The following is a 19,808-nucleotide window of genomic DNA, read 5'->3' as shown; positions in this document are numbered from 1 at the left end:
TACCACAGACATCCACAGCCTCTTACCACCCAAGCCTTATCTGACCCAATTCGGCGTATGCCCTGTCGGGTACACCACATCTGGTAAGCCTTCTTTTCTCTCGGTGGTAGTGAGCTGATCTGCCGTTTTGGGACACTGGATTTACCCATTTATAATATGTTTACCTAAGGACTAAACATTGTCATTTTTAGCCATAAACACCTATATCAGGACTTCCTATCCATGAATAGGTCTTTATATTGGTGATCCCCTTCACTGTATATCTACCCATTTAGGGTTGCTGATTTGTTGGCTGCACATCCATGATGCAAGTCTCCTGTTCCACCACATCCCAAAGGTGCTCTATTGATTTGAGATCTGGTGACTGTGGAGGCCATTAGAGTACAGTGAACTCATTATCATGTTCCGGAAACCAGTGGTGAGATGATTTGAGCTTTGTAAAAGGGGGCATTATCCTGCTGGAAGTAGCCATCAGAAGATGGGTACACTGTAGTCATAAAGGGATGGACATGGTCAGCAACAATACTCAGGTAGGCCGTGGTGTTTAAACAATGCTCAATTGGTACCAAGGGGCCCAAAGTGTGCCAAGAAAATATTCCCACACCATTACACCACCACCACCAGCTTAAACAGTTGATACAAGGCAGGATGGATTCATGCTTTCAATGTTTTTACACCAAATTCTGACCTTACCATCTGAATGTCGCAGCTGAAATCGAGACTCATCAGACCAGGCAACATTTTTCCAATCTTCTATTGTCCAATGTTGGTGAACCTGTGCGAATTGTAGCCTTAGTTTCCTGTTCTTAGCTGACAGGAGTGGCACCTGGTGTGGTCTTCTGCTGCTGTAGCCCATCTGCTTCAAGGTTTGATGTGTTGTGCATTCAGAGATGGTATTCTGCATACCTTGGTTGTAACGAGTGGTTATTTGAGTTACTGTTGCTTTTCTATCATCTTGAACCAGTCTGCCCATTCTCCTCTGACCTCTGACATCAACAAGGTATTTGTTGACACAACTGTCGCTCACTGGATATTTTTTCTTTTTTGGAACATTCTCTGTGAACCCTAGAGATGGTTGTGCATGAAAATCCCAGTAGATCAGCAGTTTTTGAAATACTCAGACCAGCCTGACTGGCACCAAAAACCATGCCACGTTTAAAGTCACTTAAATCCCCTTTCTTCCCCATTCTGATGCTCATTTTAAACTTCAGTAAGTCATCTTCACCACGTCTAGATGCCTAAATGTATTGAGTTGCTGCCATATGATTGGCTGATTTGCAATGTGTGTTACCAAGCAATTGAACAGGTGTATCTAATAAAGTGGCTGGTGAGTGTATGAATTGTCAGGGTAACATATACAATATCTCACAAAAGTGAGTACACCCCTCACATTTTTGTAAATATTTTATTATATCTTTTCATGTGACAACACCGACACTTTGCTACAATGTAGTGAGTGTACATTTTGTATAACAGTGTAAATTTGCTGTCCCCTCAAAATAACTCAGCACACAGCCATTAATGTCTAAACCACTGGCAACAAAAGTGAGTACACCCCTAAGTGAGTTATTTTGAGGGGACAGCAAATTTACACTGTTATACAAGTTGTACACTCACTACTTTACATTGTAGCAAAGTGTCATTTCTTCAATGTTGTCACATGAAAAGATGTTATAAAATATTTACAGAAATGTGAGGGGTGTACTCACTTTTGTTAGATACTGTATTTTTAAGTGAAACATTACATGGTAAGACAGTGTTGCTTAGATCTACAAAAGGGTTTAACACAATCTGTATGCAATGCCCTCTATTTAATAAATCTGATTTCCTTTTCCTCTCTTCACTGACTACTCCACTTATTTTGTGTCATAGAAAGAGAAGCTGGTCAGTATTGCATTGACGCTCTTCAGAGACCCGTAGAACACTCTAAAGAAATTCAGCTCGATTACAAGACACTTACACTGGGAATAGAGCTTATTTTAATGTGGAAATATTGCCAGCAGTACAAATTTTGAAGAACACCAATCACCCAAATGTCAGATGCCTCCTTGGCTTCCAATCCATCATTTTAGGGCATTGCTTTGTGGATTCTTGATTTCACATGCTTAACCCATTGCTGACAAAGCTGTAAAACCCCACATTGTCCACAGTGAAAGAGTCTGCTCTTCTACATATATCTACTTGTATATATGTACCAGATAGGATTTTACTCTAAAGCCTCGTACACACAATTGGATTTTCCGACAGGAAATGTGTGATGACAGGCTGTTGGCGGAAAATCCGACCTTTGGATGCTCCATCGGACAATTGTTGTCGGATTCTCCACGGACAAATGTTAGATTAGCAGGTTTTAAAAATTTACGTGGACATCTGTTGGTTAGCAGGCCTTAAAATTTTCCGCGGACAAATGTGTGTTGTCGGATTTTTTGAGCTTGTGTACACAAGTCCGTTGGACAAAAGTCCAAAATAGAAACACGCATGCTCGGAAGCCAGGGTGAGCCGGAAGCGGTCGGTCTTGTAAACTAGCGTTCGTAATGGAGAATTAACATTCGTGATGTGGCAAATTATGAAATCTCGAAATGCAGCGCACATTCTCTTCTTCTTTAATGGGATAATAATGAAGCTGCTTTGCTGGTGATACTGATGGAGTTATTGCGAACACATTTTCAAAGGCTTTTTTCCTAGTGATATCAAGAATAATTATTATTATTTTTCTATTTGGACAAGTTACCACAACACCATTATCCCATAGTTTTTAAGATCAAAGATACAACTATGTTGGTGTCCCTTGTCAATTTTACATTGTATTTTTTTAAATGTAACTGCCTACTCCCAAACTGTCATTTGAAGTAAAACACATAGCCAAGTATTATTCTCCACAATTTTTGTTATTGTGCATTAAAAAAAGAAAACAAATAAAATTAGACATGCTATCTGCCAACAGAACTTAACCAAAAAGTGCATTCTATGCATCCAAAAATATAGAAAATATACCAAATCAAATCATTATTATTCAACCAAAAAAATTAAAGAAAAGCCTCTTGCATGTGTCCTGCTTCTTAATATAGGGGGTCAACAATGCCAAGAGTTGGTGAAAGCAGGGGTCCGTCATCCAGAGATATTTCTGAAAAACATCTGGATTATTCTCCTGGAGCTCCCGCAGCAAAGGCATATGACATAATTGGTCACGATTAATAGCAACAAATTTTTGGTCCAAGAACTCCTCCTCCTCCTGTTCCTGGACTGGACTTGGGTCAAAGCAATAACTCCAAGGTCAATAATAAATAACACATTATCTCCTCCGATTCCGCAACATGGCTGGTTGACGAATGGCCGTTCAGAAACGAACTGAAAAGGGCGAAATGAAAAGCGCGAAATGAAAAGTGCGAAATGAAAAGTGCGAAATGAAAAGCGCAAAATTAAAAGTGTGAATCACCACTCACCAAACTTCTACTAACACAAAATTAGCAGAAGGAGCCCAAAGGGTGGCACTAAAGAGCTGAAAAACCACGTAGTATGGCACTACTGTTCGTTTTTGTTGGCCGACAATTCCTTGCCTTTTGTATGCAAGACAATTTTGGGCCAACACCCTTTGGACAAAAGTCCACGGTTTTGTTGGCCAACAATCCGATCCTGTGTATGAGGCTTAGGGCTAAAGGTTTTTGATTTCTGACTCCAATGGTTTTTAATTCATGTTGAACACCTTATTTTTATTTTTCACATTTTATATACCCAGTTATCTACTTGAATAATGCATGTTGAAAGTTTATGACAATTAAAGCCAAGAATAAAAATATAATATATTGCAGCTTGCCAGTCCTTAGATATGGTGGTGGTAAGTCACTTTCTCTCATAGCGTGACAACACTCACTCACTACACTGTATCTATGGAAAAGCAGCATTTTCATTTTTCATTCAAGACAGAGCCATGGAACACCTCCCTCTTTCTTTTTCTTCATAACATGGGGGGAGAGACATTTGGTAGTTACAGAGACAGCTAGGAACAATGCTAACAGCAGAGGAAGAACGCACAGGGAGTAATCACCTCACAGGATTTCTGGAAGGATTAACTGGATTTTTTTATATATTTATCAAACAGGTCTACAGGAATAAAACTACAAATTATTATTATTATTATTATACGAGATTTATATAGCGCCAACAGTTTACTCAGCGCTTTACAATGTATAAGGGGGACAACACAATTACAGTACAGTTCAATACAAAAGGTACAGGAGGGCCCTGCTCGTAGAGCTTACATTCTAAAGGGAAGGGGTGGTGGTACAAAAGGTAATAGCTGCAAAGAATGATTTGATGGGGGTGGCTCAGGGACAGTTATGTGGGTGTGGGATAGGCTTCCCTGAATAAATGAGTTTTCAAGGATCTCCTAAAGGTGGACAGGGTAGGGGCTGATCGGACATACTGGGGCAGGGAATTCCAGAGGATGGGAGAGGCTCTGGAGAAGTCCTGAAGGCGAGCATGGGAGGAGGTAAAAAGGGAGCTAGAGAGCAGGAGGTCCTGGGAGGAGCGGAGGGGGCGATTTGGGCGATATCTGCAGATGAGGTTGGTGATGTAGATGGAGGCGATGTTGTGAATGGCCTTGTATGTTATGGTTAGCATTTTGAATTTTACACGGTGGGGTTACAAATCATGAGACCCCATAAAAAAATATGGATGAGGCCCCCTAGCAACCTCTCTGTGTGGCACTGTTATTGGGGACAATAGTGTAACTGTCCATAAAGTGTATGTCAAACTAGCAGTTTTTAGTGTTGGATAAAGTGGAGAAAGATTAGAACCAGTGTCAGAGTTTTACTGGTAATCAAGGCTCCATTAGAGATATTTCCCCTCAATTCTTGTCCTACTGACAACATTTTACCAGATGGGAAGTGAGAGGAACTCTCCAAAAGCATCACAAACAGATAATGAACACTAGAACATGGTTCAGGAAAAGCGCATTCCATGCAAATATTTCCTGCACCATGTTCAAAACACACTCCCTTAAATTCATAAGAACTCATGCAGACAGATTTTGCTAAAGTGTCACTCATACATTCTAAAAGTGGTGAAGAAAACGCCAAAAATCATATACCTGTCTAGAACGTGTACCTAAATTTGGTTCATGATGCACCACTTTTAGAATGCACTCTAATGCACATTTCTGTGCGTGGGTTCACCATATTCAAGATGGATGAATACGCGCCCAACGGGCAGCCCACCTGTGCCTTATTAATGCCCTTTAAATAGGACAACCTCTATCAGCAGCTCCAGCTGCCTGAGCCATACCTCTATAGGGGAACCTCCTTTACACAGGTAAGCAGAGTATTCTCTGTTAACAACAGCATGATTTGGACACTACCAGGTCAATTTATTAAGTCTCTGCTTTTTACTGTAAGCATCCAATGGATCTTCAACAACATATTTTTCTATTGAACCATACTTATTTGTGTTTAGGATCCAACAGTGAATGCCATTAATATCATTCATCATCCTTCACCTCTCCCACACCTGATAGGTTATACCTCAGGTATGAACGGACTCATTTAGTTTTTTTATGCAGTATAATACTCATATTTACTTTCCATTGTGTCTTCGGGCACTTATTATGCATACCATTTATTTCAGACATTGGTGAACACTCAGTTTGCGGTGGGCTTGCCTTGAGTGCATCTGCCCCCCCCCCCCCATCCCTGGTGGGCAATTGTTGACCACATTGCCCTGTCTTGTGTCCCCCATTGGGATGTGCTGCAGCAATTACCTGTCCTTGCAGCCTCATCTTTCTATACATGTAAGTTACCTTACCTTGGGTATTGAATTTACAAAATTTTTAATCATGCAATCATATTAGATCTGTATAGTTTGCATTGTTTCTATATATTGCATAGGTTTGATCCATCCAATATCCCCTGAGGAAGACTATTTTTAATCAAAACGCTTTGGAAAGAATCGGTAAAGAATAAGAACTCGCCCTTGTAGCCAGTTTGCAATACATGTACTCACCCTATGGTCCATGCCAACGGACCTTATTTTGTATAGTAAAGGTTTATGGGGAACTGTGTCAAATGCTTTTGCAAAGTCCAGATACACAATGTCTACGGGCCTTGTTTAGCAAGATGGCAACTCACTTCCTCACAGAAGGTTAATAGATTGGTTTGGCAAGAATGATTCCTAATGAATCTATGCTGATTACTGCTAATGATACCATTTTTATTATTGAAATCTTGTATATAGTCCCTTATCATGCCATCCAAGAGCTTGCATACTATTGATGTTAGGCTAACTGGTCTGTAATCCCCATGGATGTATTTTGGGCCCTTTTAAAATATTGGTGCTACACTGGCTTTTCTCCAATGTGCTGGTACCATTCCAGTCAGTAGACTGTCAGTAAAAATTAGTAACAATGGTCTGGCAAGTACTTGACTTAGTTCCCTAAGTACCCTCGGGTGCAAGCCATCTGGTCCTGGTAATTTATTAATGTTAGGTTTCCCAAGTCTAATTCTAATTCGGTCCTCTGTTAGCCATGAGGGTGCTTCCTGTGTCGTGTCATGAGGATAAGCACTGCAGTCTTGGTTACTAAAGCCCCCTCGTGAAGACTGAGGAGAAGAATAAATTCAATACCTTCTCCATCTCCCCATCCTTTGTAACCAGATGTCCTTCCTCATTCTTTATGGGGCCAATATGGTCTGTCCTCCCTTTTTTTACTGTTTACATACTTAAAGAATTTCTTGGGATTTTTTTCCTCTCCTCCTCTCCTCCGCTATGTGTGTTTCGTGTTCTATCTTAGCCGCACTAATTGCACCCTTACATTTCTTGTTGCATTCTTTATAAAGTCTGAATGCTGATGATGATCCCTCAACCTAATATTTTTTGAAGGCCTTCTCCTTTGCTTTTATATGCATTTTTACATTGGAGTAAAGCCATCCATGACTTTTGTTCGCTCTTTTAACTGTACTACCCAATGGGATGCACTGGCTAATGCCCTTATTTAATATGCTCTTAAAGTGAACCCATCTCTCCTCCGTGTTCTTTGTTCCTAAGATTTTATCCCAATTTATATCTTCTAGCAAGGTTCGTAGTTTAGTATATATATATATATATATATATATATATATATATATATATATATTTATTTTTATTCTTCTGTCACCATTTTTGCGCGACACATAATTTTTGTTTATCTTTATTTTACCAAGACCCCCAGATCTTTCTCCATCCTTGATTCCCCCTAAAGTTCGCCCCCTAGTGAGTAGTTTGCGTTTATATTTTTAGCTCCCAAGTGCATCACTTTATATTTTTCAACATTAAACCTCATCTGCTATGTATTTGCCCACTCTATTATTTTATTCAGATCTTCCTGTAAAATTTCTATAGCCTGATGTGAAGATATTGCCCTGCTTATTTTTGTGTCGTCCACAAAAACGTGATTTTGAGATTGAGCTATTTATACCGAACTCTATATCATTTAATAATTAAATAGAATTGGTCCCAAGACAGAGCCTTGGGGTTACCCCCCTTACCACTCAAGACCAGTCTGAGTACAAGTTATTTATCACCACCGATTGGCCACGCCCCTGTAACCAGTTTTCTATCCATGAAAAAACTCTATGGTCCATGCCTACAGACCTGAGTTTGTGGAATAAGCATTTACGGGGAACTGTATTGAATGCTTTTGCAAAATCCAGTTACACCACATCCACAGGCTTTCCCCTATCTAGATGGCAGCTCACCTCCTCATAGAATGTTAATGGTCTGGCAGAAAAGACCCTTCGTAAACCCCATGCTGAATTACTGCTAATGATACTGTTTTCATCAACAAATTCTTGGATATAGTGCCATATCATTCCCTCTAATAGTTTACATACTATTGATGTTAGGCTGACTGGCCTGTAGTTTCCAGATAAATGTCTCTTTTTTGAATATTGGTACCACATGGGCTTTTCTCCAGTCAGCTGGTACCATTCCTGTCAATAAGCTGTCCATAAAGATTAGGAATAATGGTCTGGCTATAACCTGACTGAGTTCTTTGAGGACTTTTGGGTGTAAGCATCCAGTGCTGGTAATTTAATTGTGTTAAGCTTCTCTAGTCTTTTCTGGACACCGACTTCTGTAAGCCACAAGGGTACATCCTGAGATGTGTTACTAACAATACAGTCGTGGTTGGTATACCGCTCCTATTCCTGTGTAAAAACTGAGCAAAAGAAAGCATTCAGTACAGTTGCCTTCTGTGTGTCATCTGTAACCATCCTCCCTTCAACAACTTTTATGTGGGCAATGTGCTCTGACCTCGCTTTTTTACTGTTAATACTGTATATCTAAAAAAGCTTTTGGGATTTTTTTACTCTCCTTTGCTATGTGTCTCTCATAGTCTTTTTTTAGCCACCCTGATTGCTTTCTTACACTTCTTATTGCATTCCTTATAGTGTTGAAATGCTGATAATGACCCATCCCCTTTATATTTTTTAAAGGTCATTTTTTTCTCTTTAATGAGACCTTTTACTGCACATTATGGTTTAGCCACCCAGATTTAACCTTCACTTTTCTATATTTATTGCCCATTGGAATGCACTGTGTGATACCTTTGTTTATTATGTTCCTAAAGCATTCCCATTTTTCCTCCATGTTCACTGTTTCTAGAATTTGGTCCCAATTCATGTCTTGTAGTATTGAGTGCAGTTCAGAAACGTTTGCTCGTTTAAAATTTTGTATATTTGTACTACCCTTATGCCTCCTTTTCCTATGCTTTACGCTAAATGTGATCATCCTGTGATTGCTAGATCCCAAGTTGTCCCATATTTCCACAAGGACAAAGGGTTGGTTTACTAAGGGCAAATAGACTGTGCACTTTACAAGTGCAGTTGCTCCAGATCTTAGTAAATGAAGTAAAGCTTTACAAAGAATACCCAATCACGTGCAAAGAAAATCAAAAATAACATTATTGCTTGCGCGTGATTGGATGAGGGAAGTCAGCAGAGCTTTCCTTCATTTATTAATCTCTGGAGCAAATGAATTTGCAACTGCACTTTCAAAGTGCACAGTCTATTTTCCAAAGTAAACCAGCCCATATGTGTTATTGATCAACACAGTACTGTATGGTAAAACATTCCATCTATTATTTAAAACTATTTCTATTTGCACTCTACCTCTGTCAGGGATTGCATTTTCCTTGTGCAGTTTGCCAGACTAATAAAGTGCTTTGCATTTTGCTCTTCAATAAGCATGAATAGTTTGTCATTTATTATAATATTCCTTTTGATTAAAAAGATTATATTTGAGTTTTACCACAATGTATGTTTTATTCAGAAATGCCCCATAATTTTTTTTTTTTTTTAGAGTAAAATACATTTAAATAAACACTGGAAATAAACATTCTTTAATCATATGCTTTGTTAACAGTTTGTGTTTTTGTTTATTGTGTTATATACCTGTTATTGAAATACTTTCTATAACATGCCACTGCAACAGTGACATCTGGAGACTTAATGAGATACTGCAATATACAAAAAGTCATATTTGGGAGGAGCATTATATTATATAGATCTCCTTGTTAAAATGGACCTTCACTCAAGTACTGCTCATCCTCCTGCCCCCTCCTCATCAACAAAATATTTTATTTATTTTTTTACAAGATGCTAGTACCTTTTTTTGACATGTACCACTCCCACTTCCGCAGTACTTGCATACATGAGAATGATGGCCCTTGTCCTGTCCCCTCCCTGTCCTCAGCTGCAAGACCAGTCTCATGGCAGCATTCAGTCTTGCAGATGTGCAGTAGGAGGCCGACTGTGATTCACCAGAAGGTCACAACAAGCTCCCAAATCCGTCTATGGCATCGAATTGTCGATGCATTTTGTGCTAAACTACTAGCACTTCATCTGGACCCGAATTCGTGGAGGGAGCCGGCCAGTTAACGAGCTGAATGACAGGAGGGGTAAGAACTGTGTATATACCCTATGCTCGGTACTATAGGCATCCTACAGTGATTATATATGTGTATGCTGATGCAATGACGCTGGTGTAACGTCCCTTGTGGTAACCTACATACCTTATTGCAATCATATTCCTGTGGTCTATCTAATTTTGGCCCAGGTCATCACTAAGTACACCGGCCCTTACCTTGGCCAGGGACTTACACCGTTTGTATCCTGTCATCTACTTGATCAATACAGCCACTCTTATCATGGACATTTCAGGCATTCATATTGTTGATTTATCACTGCACTGCTAGGACTTGGACTTCTAATTGCCCATTCAGTGGCTGTTCACAAATATACGTGCATTATACACATAAGTCCAATTACAGGTGCTACTGGGCATCACAGCCCATATCTTTGCACCTGGCGGCATTCTTTCCAGCAGGTGGAATCTGAGATAGCAATTTCACCAGCATACTACTGCTTGCTCTCCCTGGGGCAGTTTGGGCTTGGAGGGGGTATTGGGGGTAGGTGGGTCGACCCACCACTGTCTAGTTTTAATACAATGTTGTTTTTTGCTTTTTTATTTTTCATGGTCTCTTGATATTGTGGAGGAACGGATCCCACCTGTATGGATTTGACCCACAGATGTGGGATCCTTTATAACTGTTTTATACAGAATTTCAATAAAGTTTTTTTGTACTATTTTGATCAAAATATGTGGCAGCTTCTCCCTCTGTTGGCATTCCAGGGACCCATTTAGCCCCTCTCCTTTCTGTGTGTCACCATATTGACCTGGGTTCACAGTTCAATATTGCAGAGATCAGAGCTGACACTGTCTGCATAATTGAAGACCAACCACTGTCTGGGAAGAAGAGGACCCTGGATGTCACAAAACTAGCCAAAAGAGTCTATTTAGACTTTTTTTTATTGTTAAAATACATAGTGTTTCTGCTCATACTGGAGTTGGACTTTTGTTGTGCAAAAATTAGTATGGTTTTAGGCTGGGTTCATACTGGTCCGACAAACGCTCCGACATTGGGAGCTCATGTCGCATGACGTGTGAAATTCAATGTTTCCCTATGGGAGGCGTCCTAGCTGGTCCGACACAAGTCGTTCCGACTTTAGAAATGCTCCCTGTACTACTTTGGTCCGACTTTGATCCTACTTCAGCTTATGGACTATCATTGAAGTCAGATCAAAGTCGATAATTGTCCTACCCATCCGACTTTGGCATCCGACATTGTGTTATTTCCTGCCCCCTGCTGTATCCCCTCCCATTGTGTGTTAGTTTTGATTGGTCAAAGGACAAGTGTACTATCTGAAAAGTTGGATCAAAATATCCTGTTCATGAAAGTCGGATGGCTGTAGGACCAATGTAGGATCAATGTAGGACCAATGTAGGACTGATGTTGCAGAGCAAAGTAGGATGAAAGTCGTACTACCGTCATGTAGTATAGTGTGAACCCAGCCTTAGGTTGAGGTTGATTTACTAAAACTGGAGAGTGCCAAATCTGGTGCAGCTGTGCATGGTAGCCAATCAGCTTCTAACTTCAGCTGGTTCAGTCAAGCTTTGAAAGAAAAAACTGGGAGCTGATGCCATTCTAATAAATTTGTATTATCTTAACTGAATCGTCAAGCCATCAAATTGCTGGCGTTATAACTGGTCACATGTGCAGCACCATGGCATCTGCAGATCAAACAGAGGTTTAGATGGCAGCTTACTTGGCTATAAAAAATAGGAGTTTAGTTCTGCTTTAACCACTTCAATACAGAGCACTTTAGCCCCCTTCCCGCCCAGAACAATTTTCAGTTTTCAGCACTGTCACAGTTTGAATGACAACACTGTACCAATATGACAATTTGTATCATTTTTTTAAACAGATAGAGCTTTCTTTTAGTGGTATTTAATCACCACTGGGTTTTTTATTTTTTGCTGATGAGGCTGCACTGATGGGCACTGAGGAGGAGGCACTGATGTGGCTGCACTGATATGCAGCACTGAGGGGCACTGATAGTCGGCACTGATGAGCACTGATAGGCACTACTGATGGGCACTCATTGGAACTGTTAGGGCTGCACTGATAATCAGGGCACTGATGATGACCAGTTACCCTGATTATCTGTGTAATTGTCCCCTGTCACACTTTCCGGTTACCAGCTTTCCTTTCCTCAAGTTGTGACAGAGGAACGGAATGCCAATAATTGGCAAGTTTGTTTACAAGTGATCAGCTGTGATTGAAGACAGCTGATCACATGGTAAAGGGCTGCTATGATTGACACTTTACCATGATCACAGAGGGCGCCGGATGCACACCTAAAGGGGGGCGTGGTTCTGGGAGGACGTCCATGGATGCGTTCCCAAAACTGGATGACCGCGTTGTAGCCATCTTTTGGCTATAGCATGGTCGGGAACTGGTTAACCAGAGAGAACTCAGTTGTACAGTGCTGTAAAAGAGCTCTAAGATGCTGGAAGTGGTGTGTGCACCCCATCTGAGTATAACAAAGATCGGAAAGTGATATTTACTTTCTGTTATAAATAGGCTTCTATGTATTGTAGTGATTTTTAATTAAAGTTTAAATGACCAGGGTGGGATAAGATTGCCCCTGTTTTCACACTGATGCAACACCAAATAAGGAAAATCAAATTAATAACAGAAACTGTTGCTATCCAGGGTTACGATCTCATCGAATTGTTATAATAAAAGTTTAACTCAGCAATGAAGATTTTACAATGAAGACTGGTGTAATAAATTAGCAATCCACAGACAGGGGGTTACATTAATAGCAACTTATAAAATCCTCATCAACAGATCTAAACTAACAAACAAGATTAAAATCTGAAACAGCAGAAACGAATTCACAGAGGCAGAAGAAATGTGTAGATGTTTATTTATTTGGTATTACCATAAAGCAGTCACTAGAAATGGAACGGGATCAGAAACAAACCTCAACTTATCTAATGGGTCATAAAAGGGTACCCCAATGTCACTTGCAACATTTTTGCCATGGAGCATCAGACCAGGAGGGTTTTAGGGGATGTTCATGAAGCAATAGTCAAAAGGTGTTCTTCATTTGGGGCCTAGAAGCTTCCGTTTTCATCTGCCATTGTTAGCATCCTGTCAGTAATGAAGCCATTCACTTCCATCCAGGGGTTAACTAGAGCTCAATGTGGTACAGGAGGACATATCCTCTTCATTACTGAGACCCTGTCACCTACTCTGGCTACTCATCACTGCTCTTCTTTTATGTTGTAGGCTTGAGAAAACTGGGTTTCCTGCCCTCAATCATTCCCTGCTTATAACTCAATCTGAACTGAAACATGCCATGCAATTTCAAAGTGTTTTCAGAAGAGGCTAGCAACTTGTAATAAAAATCTGTGTGCAGGGCCAGGCTTTGAACATTCTCTTCAATAACATTGTTTTGACCTCAGAAGATGAACAGTTTTCTTTTATTGTTTCATTGAACAGGCATGGCATTGAGCTATCTCTATCCTTTCAGAACAAGCACATCTATTATTAAAAATCATGGTTTTGTTGGATTTTTTTTTTTTCATTAGAGTGAAGGTCTAGGCATGCACACAGGGTATGCCAGATGTGCCTGGGCACACCCTAATTACCCTGTGTGGTGCAGATTCCCCCTGTTTAGACCTCTGTTATTTAACCAAATAAAAACTGCTGACATTGTCCACTGCCCTACTGACACCGATCTCTGCCCTACTGACACCACCCCAGACGTACCTTACCGCCACCAGATAGAAATGCTGCCATAGGATATTCTGGCTCAGCCGATTTGTAAGTATGGGGTCCCTTATGGGGAGCCCTTTGATTTGCAAGTCAATATATTTACCACCATGGTTTATATTCTAAATTGATGTTTTACTTTTTAGACATGTTTTATATGCATCGATTCCTGAAGAAGTCAGCGGTAGCTCATGAAACTCGTTGAGATTTACATGCTTTTAATTATCATGTATCAACATCTATAACCTTTAAGCATGTATCATACATTGTAGCTATTACTAATCAATTTGGCATTTCTGTATACACATTTAATGTACTATGATGATCACTTTATCTACCTTCAATAAATCCTGAAAGTATGTTCATTCCATATTTAACGGCCACGTGTGTTCACCTCATATAAAGTCCCAGGGCTATTTTGTTTTGTTTTGCGTGTTGATATGGGGATGAAGGTCTGTCACTGGTGGCACCAGACCACTTATAAATTTGCTATACTGACACAGCCCATTGCTCTGCTGACACCGTCACTATACTGTATATACACATGCACACACTCAAATATGTTTGAGCTTTGTGGTGCACACCCTACTGTGATAGGCTGTGCACATCTATGGGTGAAGGTAAGACCCTGCTAGGAGCTGCCTGGCATCCGAACTGCTTTAGGCCTAGGGGAATTTACCTCTCTTGCTCCTGCATCTATCTCCCCTACCATTCCCACGCTCACTCCCTCCCCTATCCTTTGCTCCCTTTCCACTACCCTTTCTATTCTAAAGCCTACTCAGCTCTTTGCTTGCTCTTCTTTCTTCCTCTTTCTATGTACCTAATTCTTTACATTTTTTAACCTTCTTTTTCTATTTTATCAGACCTGTTGATCTACAGGGCCCTGTTCCTCCCACTCTTTATTTTCTGTTTGAGGACACACAAAAAAAGAAAAAAATAAACCTAGGGAATAGTGTAACCGGATCTTTTTCACTCCTCAATAGCATGTTTTTACCCTTTCTTATATACCTTTTGGTGGCAATTCTGTAATTTTATTCAAGTGGGGATACTTTCAGTTAATATACACAGGTATATGATGGGCTTTCGTTTTACTGATATACTGAAGTGTACATTACCTAAATGAGCATCTAAATCTGTATAATGTAATTAATCGCTGCTTGCTTATTCTCTTGTTGCTGTACAAGATTCTGAGTGTTTCATAAATAAAGAAGAAGTTACAAAAAAAAAAAAAAAACATTTGATAGTGGGTCTCAGACACTTGGAAGTGTAATCATTTCACCTACAACTTACAACCTTTTTTTAGAATGACAGCGTAGAACACCTGTCATTTTTATTACTGTCTGTGGCCCCTTTAAAAGGATTCACCCTCGTTTGTCATGTGTACCATTACCATTGATAGTGAAAGTAAAAGAAAATTCCAAATTTTGTGTTGTCCCTAGAAAAGTAGTAGGGGGAAATCTTCCAATGGGGACACTAGTTCTGGTGACCTGGGGTCCCAAAGAAATTCCCTTCATTTGCAAGGATTTCCTCTCACTTCCTGTTTGGCTATGGGACAGGAATTAAAGGGAAATCTCCACAAAGGGACACAGACGGCAAAAAGAAATTTGACAAGGGTTATAACTAGAGATGCACCAAGATTTCGGCAGCTAAAACATATCAGCCGGAAATGTGTTTTTGGCATTTTGCAGATAAAGAAGAAGGTGCCAATATTAGTAGCGAAAATGCACTTGAATTTGCCACAATTTTACCATGATTTTTCTGTGCTTATGGTGTGTTTTTCATAGGTCATGTGACTCAAAAACCACATGAAAAAAACATAACACGTGCATTATTAAGGCATTCTTGCTGCATTTTCAATGCATTTCAATGTGGAGGTGTGTTTTTTTTAAGCACTTCAGCCCCAGAAGATTTGGCTGCTCAATGACCAGGCCATTTTTTGCGCTAGGGCACTGCGTTGCTTTAACTGACAATTGTGCGGACGTGCGACGCTGTACTCAAACAAAATTGACGTCCTTTTTTTCCCACAAATAGGGCTTTATTTTGGTGGTATTTGATCACCTTTGCGATTTTCATTTTTTACGCTATATACTAAAAAAGAGCGACAATTTTGAAAAAAACACAATGGGGTTTATTTACTAAAGGCAAATCCACTTTGCACTACAAGTGCACTTGAAAGTGCACGGAAAGTGCACTTGGAAGTGCAGTCGCTGCAGATATGAGGGGGACATGCAAAGAAACTAAAAACAGCATTTTTGCTTGCACATGATTGGATGATAAAATCAGCAGAGCTTCCCCTAATTTCAGAACTTCCCCTCAGATCTACAGCAATCTACAGCGACTGCACTTCCAAATGCACTTGTAGTGCAAAGTGGATTTGCCTTTAGTAAATAACCCCCTATATCTTTTACTTTTTGCTATAATATATATCCCACATTTTTTTCAAAAAAACACATTTTTCATCAATTTAAGGTTGATATGTATTCTTCTACATATTTTTGGTAAAAAAAATCGCAATAAGCGTATATTGATTGGTTTGTCCAAAAGTTGTAGTGTTTACAAAATAGGGGATAGATTTATGGCATTTTTATTATTATTTTTTTTTTTACTAGTAATGGAGGAGATCTGCAATTTTTATCGGAACTGCGATATTGCGGCAGACAAATTGGACACCTTTGACACATTTTTGGGACCATTGACAATTATACAGCGATCAGTGCTATGAAAATGCACTGATTACTGTATAAATGTCACTGGTAGGGAAGGGGTTAACACGGGGGCGATCAAGGGGTTAACTTTTAACTGTGTTCCCTTACTGTGTTCTAACTGTAGGGGGGATGGGACTGTCTAGGAGGAGAGACATATCGGTGTTCATACTTATCTGTCTCTACTCCCCTGAAAGAACCGGGATTTGTGTGTTTACACACACAGATCCCTGTTCTTGCTCTGTCAAGAGTGATCAAGGGTGCCCGGCAGGCGCCCCCTGGGCACTCGCATCGGCTCCAGGCACACGCTGCGGGTGCGTGAGCATACCCCCCAAAACGACAAGCGACGTAAGGTAACGTAGATTTGCCCAGCCGAGCAAACCTGCCACAGTAAAACTGCGGTGGCTGGTCCGGAAGTGGTTAACTGATCAAAAATGCTGCAAGCAAGATTTTTAACACAACAAGCGCAATGGACCAGTGTGAAGACATACATAGAATTTAAAAGGATGCGTTTTTCTTAAGGTTTTTTTGCGCTAAAGGTAATGGCCGACAATAAATTCATATTCATTTAAATTCATGATGTTAATTAAAAAGTCAAATATAATACAACCATATATAAAAATATATATTTTCTTTTAAAACTGTCATTTTCAGTTTCGGCCAAATGCATCCTGAATTTTTGGTTTCAGTTTCGGCACCAACATTTCCATTCGGTACACCTCTAGTTATAACCCTGCCTTACTCTATCCAAAACCAAAAAAAAAATTTAGTAAAGAGGAGTGGGGGAGGAGCCAACTGGATGTGGAAAATTCACAATAAAAAAAGGTTCACAAAAAAAGGTGTGAAAAGTGTACACAGTCCAAGAATAGGTGAAGAAGCCTATCAAGATGATCAGTCTGAGGTCATCCGATGCCACTCTGTGGGCTCCGCTGGCTGTCCCCTTGCTGATGGGGATGTAGATCTTTTTACTGGCTGTGTTCTGTGTCCCAGGAAGCAGGAAGCTCCACGCTGTCCAGCCAGGAACGTGGAAGCGGATGTGACATCACTGGGACCAGACCAGGTTAGGCATCAGAGCCAGGGGCTGTCAATCTGAAAAAAAACGCGTTCAGAGCTCACAGCTCATTCTACTGGCCTACTGCTCTTGGGAGGAGAGCAGTTTAAGTACACTGACAGGACGTCCGCGGCTGTTGGACTACAGCGCACAGCGGACCAAATATATGAACAAAATAATTGAAAACAATAATTTTAATAAAACATATCTAAAAGAAGGGCTACTTGATTGCAAGAATATAAGAATATAAAAAAATAATAATTTAAAAAGGCACTTCAACTTGCATGATAGACATGCAATGGAACATATTGGTGTATCTTGACAGCATATTGTCTGAACTAAAAGCATAGGCATTGAAAGGCATAAAAGGGGGGGGGGGGTTTGTTCATTGTTATCACTTACTATGAATATTTGAATCCACCACCCCCAACGATCGACTCGATTTCCAAAAATAAAAATCAACCTTAAGGGCCTGCAGAAAGAAACCAAAATATTTAAAAGTTTAACAAGCAAAGTATGATTGGTAGGGTTAAAATTATTATTTTAATAGGGAATGTGTCTCTATTTCCTCGTTGAGTCCCCCTGGCGAGAGAGTATTCAACAAGCAGTAGGTCTCCTGCTGACAAAAGCCTTTGAAGCATTCTGCAGCAGGGAGACCTCTGGAGAAGGTCTCAATGACCCAAACTCTTATAGGGCGTACACACAGTCGGACTTTGTTCGGACATTCCGACAACAAAATCCTAGGATTTTTTCCGACGGATGTTGGCTCAAACTTTTTTTGTCTACACACGGTCGCACAAAGTTGTCGGAATTTCCGATCGCCAACCACGCGGTCACGTACACCACGTACGACGAGACTAGAAAAGGCCGGTTCAGAACCAAGCGCGGCACCCTTTGGGCTCCTTTTGCTAATCTCGTGTTAGTAAAAGTTTGGTGAGAGACGATTCGCGCTTTTTCAGACTCGTGGCTTTCAGATCGTTTTCTGCCGTTCAGTTTGTGCTTGTGGGTTTGTATCTGCTCTTCAGTGCGTGCAAGCAAGTTCCGCGTGACTTTAAGTAGTCATTGTATTCTTGTTCGTTCGTTACTGGTTTTCAGGTCGCTCTTCACAGGCCTTGCTGTTCTTCAGTGCGTTCTGTTACTTCGTTCTGAGCAGCCGACCGTTTTCTAGCCATGTTTCGTATGCGTACTCCTCGTAGAGTTCGTGCTGTGCGGGGGCTTGGTGTTGGGGTCCTGACCTTGACACAAGTCCAGTCCATGAACAGGGTGGGGAGGAGTTCATGGACCAAGAATTGGTTGCTTCAGCGTGACCAGTTCTCTCATATGCCTTTGCTCCGTGAGATCCGTGAGAATAATCCTGATGATTTCAGGAACTTTCTCAGGATGACGGACCCCGTGTTTCACCGTTTGTTGGCTTCGCTGACCCCCTATATCAGCAGGCAGGATACCTGCATGAGGCAAGCCATCACTCCGGAGCAGAGGTTGGTCGCTACCCTGCAGTATTTGGCGACAGGGAGAAGCCTGCAGGACTTGAAGTTCTCGACAGGCATCTCCCCCCAGGCTCTGGGTATCATCATCCCAGAGACCTGTTCTGCCATCATACAGGTCCTGCAGAAGGAGTATATGAAGGTAAGATTTTTATCCTTTTATATCACATTTTATTGTATTTAATGTTTGCTAATATATTGTATTTCTTTCCTCATTCCCTAATTACCATGATTGTAATATGCTGTGAATGTCCCCTTTGTTCTCATGCATGCTGGATTTTTATGTAATTATAATTTTAGGTCCTTCATACATATTTGCCCTTCAATAACCTCCCCAGCATGGTGTCTCCTGGCCTATATTCACCTCATGTAGTCACTTAACAATGTATTTTATCAGCTCTATAGTAGTGCTTTACCCCAAACACCCCCTAAAATGTTTGGAAATGTTATTTTTGATTTAAATTCTGGCAGAGTGCCAGAGGCTTTTTTTTGTTGGTGTCCCCAAATAATTTTTTGTAACCCTCCCTCCCCCAACTGCTAAGTCAGCTGATCCCAATTCTCTATGTATCCTCAATCATCTATCTGCTGACTTTGCCAAACCCATACACACTATACCCACCTCTTTACTGGTCAGATTTATTAATGAATTGCCCAAAGCATGTAGTGCAAGGGCCTGCCTGTATACTTTCCAATGGTACTGTTTCAAGTTTTTGTATTCTATTATTATCTTGATAGGTAATAGCAGAATGTCAAAATGTCCTCAAATGTGTACAATGTGTATTTATATCTTTGTATTATGACACTTCTTACCTGTCCAGTGGTCTGCCAATAGCGTAACTAAGGAGGGGCTGTTCCAAGTAATACCCATTATTTAGGCATTCAGCTCTCAGTGAAGTGAAGAGGGTTACCTGTCCAAGATT

This window comes from Aquarana catesbeiana, linkage group LG03 (genome assembly GCF_042186555.1).
Source record: "Aquarana catesbeiana isolate 2022-GZ linkage group LG03, ASM4218655v1, whole genome shotgun sequence".
In the NCBI taxonomy this organism is placed as follows: Eukaryota; Metazoa; Chordata; class Amphibia; order Anura; family Ranidae; genus Aquarana; species Aquarana catesbeiana.
This window is presented reverse-complemented; position numbering follows the sequence as displayed.